Here is an 8,115-nt window from a genome sequence, read left to right on the forward strand (position 1 = left end):
CCAAGATATCATTAAATAAGTTGCCGAACTCTTAAAAAAGTTTATTTCTATTCGCCACATGGAAATCATCCAATTGTATCCCTTATGGTAACTGATCGTGGAGTTTAATCCAAAATTAATTATGAAATTACGATTTTAAGCTATATTTTCAATATTCAATCAGAAGTTCTCTACGGGGTTGAAAAGCTGGTTTTATGTTCGGTACCTTAACATGCACCTTGTACTTTTAGAATTCGACTGTGAATGATTGGATTCAATAATGCTACTCTTAATAATAGACCTGAGACAATAATCGAGCTTTAAAACAAATTTAAGTTAAAGACATACTAAATTTTAAATATGCCATTCCTAACATTTGTCGTTTTCTCTGTATGTTTACATCTGTTTTCATCATTTACCGACTGATTTTTTTCAAAATAAACGTATGTCTTGCTCGATTTCGATTTTCTATCATATATAAGATACGATGCCGGTGAAACATACAAATTAAAGCATCTATTTTCCCCAGCAGCATTGAATTGTTAAATAGCAATGTTCTTACCTCTCACTTGTTCGCCATTTTGACCAAAACATGGTTTAATTTCAAATCATTGAATGTTTAAGTAGCGGATATGTATTATTATAAATATAATAAAGGAAAAACAATATTAAAATACATTAATCGTGTTTATAATAAGAAAAAAATCACTGTACGCTCAATTTTGTCACATGTAATAGGCGTATTTTGAAATAATTTTCAAATAAATGAACTTTAGAGAAAAAATTTCAACCATTTTATGTACGCATACATTAAAGGAAGGGATGAATATTGAAATGCATTAAAAACAACCGAGCCAACAATTAAATTTCCTTTGGAATTTTCGAATATATTCATCTAATCCTTGTGTACGCTCAATTTTGAGAGTGACTGTACATCGCGATGATGGGGCTGCTACCTTAGGTATAGCTGACGCGATACAGCATTTCGTTAATCAGCCGCTGGGTACCAGGCAGACGCTGTTTGAGCCGCACCTCCTGGTGAACAGACGCTTGAGGCGTACCTTCTCACTCTAGCTGATGTCAGAAGGACAACAGTGCCCAGGCTGCACTACCAGCTAAGTACACAACCCTTAGCTGGCGGTCTTTTGTCATCGGACGACCCGTAGAAGCGTGAAATAGGGACTTGTGGGGACCAGAGCTCTGTTGGGCGCTCCTTTTTTGATGTCAACCCACCATTTTGCAGCCCACATTTTTACCTATTTTGTATTAATTTCATTTCATCCGTCCGGAATGCGATTTCCGTTCGAGGGTCGAAAGCCAAAGAAAGATTTTTTTTATATCTCCACTGTTGATTTGTAGAAATTACAGCAAAACAATCTTTCTCAAATTGGGTTTCGATTCGCAGAAGGAAATCGGATTTTGGGCGGATATACTATTATCATTACCGTCATCTGGGGGGAAGATGATCATTTTTAAGACAAAACATGCAATAACAATGTGCGTTTACATTTTAAATCGAAACAAATATTTGTACTGCTATACGTTGCAATAATCAACAACTTTAGTTTTCTGAAATGCATTCGCATTTATTAAAATAAATTAAATTATCACACATTTTTTGAGTAATCTGGTTTGGAGTGAAGTTGATCAAGACAGCTCTACTAAAATCATTATGACCTAGCAGTCAAAATACACTAGGTTATTTGTATGAATGTTGAATTTACTACGCAAAAGAAGTCTACGAAGTCAATATTTGAAACGAAAATAGCGTCATTTATGACTATCTCTCTCTCTTTCTTCCACAAAATACATTTTCATGATTATAATCGAAAAACTCGGATTTCTACCTAGCGGTAACATTACTTGAACGGAGAATATTGTTGACTACCGTTTCATAAAAAAATTGGCACTTTTGACTGACACATCAAATCATCACCTTCACCTCAATGATCATCTTCCCCCCAGTTGACGATACTAGTATTTAGATATGAAAGAAAACACGAAATTCCTTCGAAAACACATGAAATTCAACACAATTATATTACAATGCCAAATATAATACAAATGAATATGCCAAACCAAACTATCGAATTTCATTTGTTTTACACGTTAACATCGTGGTGATAGTTTAAGAAACAATGATAACATCCGAATGAGCGATGTCGTAAGTTTTACACATGACATTGATTTAGTTTGGCAATATGCGCATGTGTAAAACACACGGTCCTCTCGTGATTTTTTTTAAATAGTGAATACTGTACCGCTCACGAAAAATCTACTCTTCCGCTCATTTTTGGTCGCAACGAAAAATACGCGCCATATAGTCGCTTAAGAAAAACATACCTCCTACTTCGTTATTTTCCAAAATTTGGTCGCCACGTGGTGCATTCCGGCGGTGAATACATTTGTTTTTCTAAGCATTTTGACCGTAAATACCGCGTTGACGATCGGATAAAGCACAAGTGAACACAAGTGAAGAAACGCGTCTATTCACCTTGAGTTCTGATCATCCACTTGTATTCCTCTATTTCTTCATTTATATTTTCCTCTCTAATCAATCAAACCTAACTTCGGAACAAATCTATATAACAGCCAAACATATGTTCCTAAGTTAATTGAATTTCCATCAACCGACAACGAGTGCATCTGGCACAATATCTGTTACCGAATTACACGGAAGGAAACAAACAGACAGAAGCTCCCCGCTGCGCCCATAATTTCATTATTTCAACACTTCCTGCTTGCCTTGCCTTGATTTATCGCCGTTGGTCAGCTCTCGTTGTCAGCATTACACATAAGACTGCTTTCCGGATCGCTTTACATCATGACGATGTACATATACGTGATGAGGATTTGAAACAGAGGGACGGTCGCAAGCATTATTCTAAAGGTTTCAAAAGCATAATGATTATGAATGGAATTTTTTAAATAGAATACTACAATAAGTGAACTAATAGTACTTTGTGCAACTAGTTTTTCAGCACTAGTTGTACAAGGCTTGCCGAGTTGGATAAATACTTACTACGAGTGCTGAAAATTCGAGTTTTGCAACGAGTTACACACGCTATATATTGCAGTGACAAAAAATGGACTTTAATATGATGAATCTGTACCAAAATTGTACAGTCTAATGTACTTCACATGGTATTTCTTGCCAATAAATCATGTTGCTGCAGAGAAAATTTAGATTGCTATGTATTGTGCCACTTTACATAGCTCAACAATCCATGAAGTGATTGATGAACTTGCCTTTGAAAAATTTTGATGCAATGTCGCGACTCACGTAAAAAAAGAATAACAATCATTATCAACAGGCTGTCGAATTGGACTTTCGCGTCGCGTCGCATCGCATGTCGCGTTTACTGTGGCTTGCGCTAAGTGTGTATATGGTTTCAATTATTAACCTTTATTCTGTGCTTAAACGCTCAAAAATGCTTACGTTGCCTGTGGTCTTATTCCAATTTCTATTTTTTTTTTTTTGCTGATTCGAAAGATAATTTCGTAATCCTTGAGGTCGTAACCTAAGATTGACCATAGGTGGGCGGGTACCTCGCGGAGAGGGGTTTTCGTGAAATGGTATACCAAAACATTGATTTTTCATGCTTATTTTAGGTTATAAATATTTAAAAATCCTACCCATTTCGAACTGCACCGTTTCAAAAAGGTTATGGAGGAAGGCGTGTGCTTTTACATGTGACATTGATTAGTTTAGAACTTGATCGCTAGTTGATGATGTCTTAAGCAAAGTTCGTCTGGTGGGAATGGACTGTTTTGTGACGAAAAAATAATTAGGAATTTAGAGACGATCCTGAAAAATGTAGCCCAATATAACTTGGGTGTAGCTAAGCTAGATCAACGGTTCTCAACCTTTGTCTTGAGAGGTACTTTTTCAAAATTTTACATTACTGAGATATTCATTCATGAGATATATGGTGATATTTTCCAATTCAAATTTAGTTCATACATCAAGCTTCCTATAGCACTTTGAAAACTTTTGGAGGCTTTCGAGCCTCTTGAAAGTTAACTTCGAGCATCGAAAGTTAACTTCGAGCATCCAAGTTTTTTGAAACCAAGCTTCCGAGCCTCTCAAAAGCAGGCTTCCAAGAAAAAGAATCTCGAGTCTCTCGAAGGAAAGCTTCCGAGCCTTTTGAAAGGGATCTTCCGAGCCTCTTGAAAGAAGATTTACGAGCTTCTTGAAAGAAAGTTTCTGAGCTTCTTGAAGGAAAGTTTTCGAGCCTCTTGAAAGGAGAATTCTAAGCCTCTTGGGAGGAGGCTTCCGAGCCTTTTGAAAGGAATCTTCCGAGCCTCTTGAAAGAAGATTTACGAGCTTCTTGAAAGAAAGTTTCTGAGCTTCTTGAAGAAAAGTTTCCGAGCCTCTTGAAAGGAGAATTCTAAGCCTCTTGAGAGGAGGCTTCCGAGCCTCTTGGAAGGAGGCTTCCGAGCTTCTTGGAAGGAGACTTCCGAGCCTCTTGGAAGGAGGCTTCCGAGCCTCTTGGAAGGAGGCTTCCGAGCCTCTTGGAAGGAGGCTTCCGAGCCTCTTGGAAGGAGGCTTCCGAGCCTCTTGGAAGGAGGCTTCCGAGCCTCTTGGAAGGAGGCTTCGAGCCTGTTGGAAGGAGGCTTCCTGAGCCTCTTGGAGGAGGCTTCCGAGGCCTCTTGGAAGGAGGCTTGAGCCTCTTGGAAGGAGGCTTCCGAGCCTCTTGGAGGAGGCTTCCAGGCCTCTTGGAAGGAGGCTTCCGAGCCTCTTGGAAGGAGGCTTCCGAGGCCTCTTGGAAGGAGGCTTCCGAGCCTCTTGGAAGGAGGCTTCTGAGCCCTCTTGGAAGGAGGCTTCCGAGCCTCTTGGAAGGAGGCTTCCAGAGCCTCTTGGAAGGAGGCTTCCGAGCCTCTTGGAAGGAGGCTTCCAGGCCTCTTGGAAGGAGGCTTCCAGCCTCTTGGAAGGAGGCTTCTGAGCCTCTTGGAGGAGGCTTCCAGGCCTCTTGGAAGGAGGCTTCCGAGCCTCTTGGAAGGAGGCTTCCGAGGCCTCTTGGAGGAGGCTTCTGAGCCTCTTGGAGGAGGCTTCCGAGCCTCTTGGAAGGAGGGCTTCCGAGCCTCTTGGAAGGAGGCTTCCAGGCCTCTTGGAAGGAGGCTTCCAGAGCCTCTTGGAGGAGGCTTCCGAGCCTCTTGGAAGGAGGCTTCCGAGCCTCTTGGAGGAGGCTTCCAGAGCCTCTTGGAAGGAGGCTTCTGAGCCTCTTGGAGGAGGCTTCCAGGCCTCTTGGAGGAGGCTTCCAGGCCTCTTGGAGGAGGCTTCCGAGCCTCTTGGAAGGAGGCTTCTGAGCCTCTTGGAAGGAGGCTTCCGAGCCTCTTGGAAGGAGGCTTCCAGGCCTCTTGGAAGGAGGCTTCCGAGGCCTCTTGGAAGGAGGCTTCCTGAGCCTCTTGGAAGGAGGCTTCTGAGGCCTCTTGGAAGGAGGCTTCCGAGCCTCTTGGAAGGAGGCTTCCAGGCCTCTTGGAAGGAGGCTTCGAGCCTCTTGGAAGGAGGCTTCCGAGGCCTCTTGGAGGAGGCTTCTGAGCCTCTTGGAAGGAGGCTTCCGAGCCTCTTGGAGGAGGCTTCCGAGCCTCTTGGAAGGAGGCTTCCAGGCCTCTTGGAAGGAGGCTTCCAGGCCTCTTGGAAGGAGGCTTCCGAGGCCTCTTGGAAGGAGGCTTCCAGGCCTCTTGGAAGGAGGCTTCCGGGCCTCTTGGAGGAGGCTTCCAGGCCTCTTGGAAGGAGGCTTCCGAGCCTCTTGGAAGGAGGCCTGAGCCTCTTGGAGGAGGCTTCCGAGGCCTCTTGGAAGGAGGCTTCCGAGCCTCTTGGAAGGAGGCTTCCCGAGCCTCTTGGAAGGAGGCTTCCGAGCCTCTTGGAAGGAGGCTTCCAGGCCTCTTGGAAGGAGGCTTCCGAGGCCTCTTGGAAGGAGGCTTCCGAGCCTCTTGGAAGGAGGCTTCCGGGCCTCTTGGAAGGAGGCTTGAGCCTCTTGGAAGGAGGCTTCCGAGCCTCTTGGAAGGAGGCTTCCAGCCTCTTGGAAGGAGGCTTCCAAGCCTCTTGGAAGGAGGCTTCCGAGCCTCTTGGAGGAGGCTTCCAAGCCTCTTGGAAGGAGGCTTCCAGGCCTCTTGGAAGGAGGCTTCCAGGCCTCTTGGAAGGAGGCTTCTGAGCCTCTTGGAAGGAGGCTCTGAGCCTCTTGGAGGAGGCTTCCAGGCCTCTTGGAGGAGGCTTCCGGGCCTCTTGGAGGAGGCTTCCGAGCCTCTTGGAAGGAGGCTTCCGAGGCCTCTTGGAGGAGGCTTCCGAGCCTCTTGGAAGGAGGCTTCCGAGCCTCTTGGAAGGAGGCTTCCAGGCCTCTTGGAAGGAGGCTTCTGAGCCTCTTGGAAGGAGGCTTCCTGAGCCTCTTGGAAGGAGGCTTCCAGGCCTCTTGGAAGGAGGCTTCCTGAGCCTCTTGGAGGAGGCTTCCTGAGCCTCTTGGAAGGAGGCTTCCGAGCCTCTTGGAAGGAGGCTTCTGAGGCCTCTTGGAAGGAGGCTTCCTGAGCCTCTTGGAAGGAGGCTTCCGAGCCTCTTGGAAGGAGGCTTGAGCCTCTTGGAAGGAGGCTTCCAGGCCTCTTGGAAGGAGGCTTCCGAGCCTCTTGGAAGGAGGCTTCCGAGCCTCTTGGAAGGAGGCTTCTGAGCCTCTTGGAAGGAGACTTCCGAGCCCCTTGGAGGAGGCTTGAGCCTCTTGGAAGGAGGCTTCCTGAGCCTCTTGGAAGGAGGCTTCCGCGCCTCTTGGAAGGAGGCTTCCGAGCCTCTTGGAAGGAGGCTTCCGAGCCTCTTGGAAGGAGGCTTCCGAGCCTCTTGGAAGGAGGCTTCCGAGCCTCTTGGAAGGAGGCTCCTGAGCCTCTTGGAAGGAGGCTTCCGAGCCTCTTGGAAGGAGGCTTCCGGGCCTCTTGGAAGGAGGCTTCCAGAGCCTCTTGGAAGGAGGCTTCCGGGCCTCTTGGAAGGAGGCTTCCAGGCCTCTTGGAAGGAGGCTTCCGAGCCTCTTGAAAGGAGGCTTTCGAGCCTCTTGAAAGGAGGCTTCCAGGCCTCTGTGGAGGAGGCTTCCGAGCCTCTTGGAAGGACGCTTCCGAACCTCTTGGAAGGAGGCTTCCGAGCCTCTTGGAAGGAGGCTTCCAGGCCTCTTGGAAGGAGGCTTCCGGGCCTCTTGGAAGGAGGCTTCCGAGCCTCTTGGAAGGAGGCTTCCGAGCCTCTTGGAAGGAGGCTTCCGAGCCTCTTGGAAGGAGGCTGCCGAGCCTCTTGGAAGGAAGCATAAAAATCACTGTTTTTTCTACCCTTTCTCACAAATACCCCTTTCCGCGGGGTACCCACCCCCCTGTCTGTCAGATGCTACGAGCGGGTCATATGACGGATCCGTACCAGTACTATCTGGAGCTGGAAAATCACCACTATTGTGTGGATCTAACGGGTAATGAGATCAAGAACTAGGTACTTGAATGTTTCTCTATTCGTTCACGTGGTGGTCATGTACAAAATCACCAATGGATAAATCTATGAGGAGGAAAGTGAGGACAGTCAGATGGATCGGAGCTCAGAGCAAATGAAGTGGAGAGAACATCTGGGAAAATTGTTTTACCAAAAGCCAAAATTATTTATCAATGCTGAAGCGAATAAATAAAAGAAAAACAGTTGCTAAATCCAAGCGGACTGATCACATGGATGAAGCGCGACCACGTTCTGTAGCTGATCTCTATGTTGAAAATAACCGGGGCATTTAATTCCTGAAACTGAAAAGTGATAGCAAATAAATAATGGTACTCGTAAGTCCAATCTAAATCAGGTAAGTGCACTTACATTCATGTCCTTCTTGTATTCATTATATTTATTGTTTAATATCGACCACATTACTTCTTATGATTCTAAATATTCCTTACGGTTGATCATCCTTAAATCGATGTTGTGCTACCGTTATACCGACCACACAATAAACTAATGCTGCCATACAAAAACACATTTCTGGGTTACCTGATTGCAACCTATAATTCATTGTTCTTATGTACAGATTTTTACCACCTGCAGGCAAAAAAAAAATCAAAATGTCATACCATGATTTTGTCAGAGTTTCATTTCTTAAGGCAAATGGCCTTACCTGTGTGGGCGTGCGTCTTCAT

Source organism: Armigeres subalbatus, unplaced genomic scaffold (assembly GCF_024139115.2).
Source record: "Armigeres subalbatus isolate Guangzhou_Male unplaced genomic scaffold, GZ_Asu_2 Contig207, whole genome shotgun sequence".
NCBI classification, from domain to species: domain Eukaryota; kingdom Metazoa; phylum Arthropoda; class Insecta; order Diptera; family Culicidae; genus Armigeres; species Armigeres subalbatus.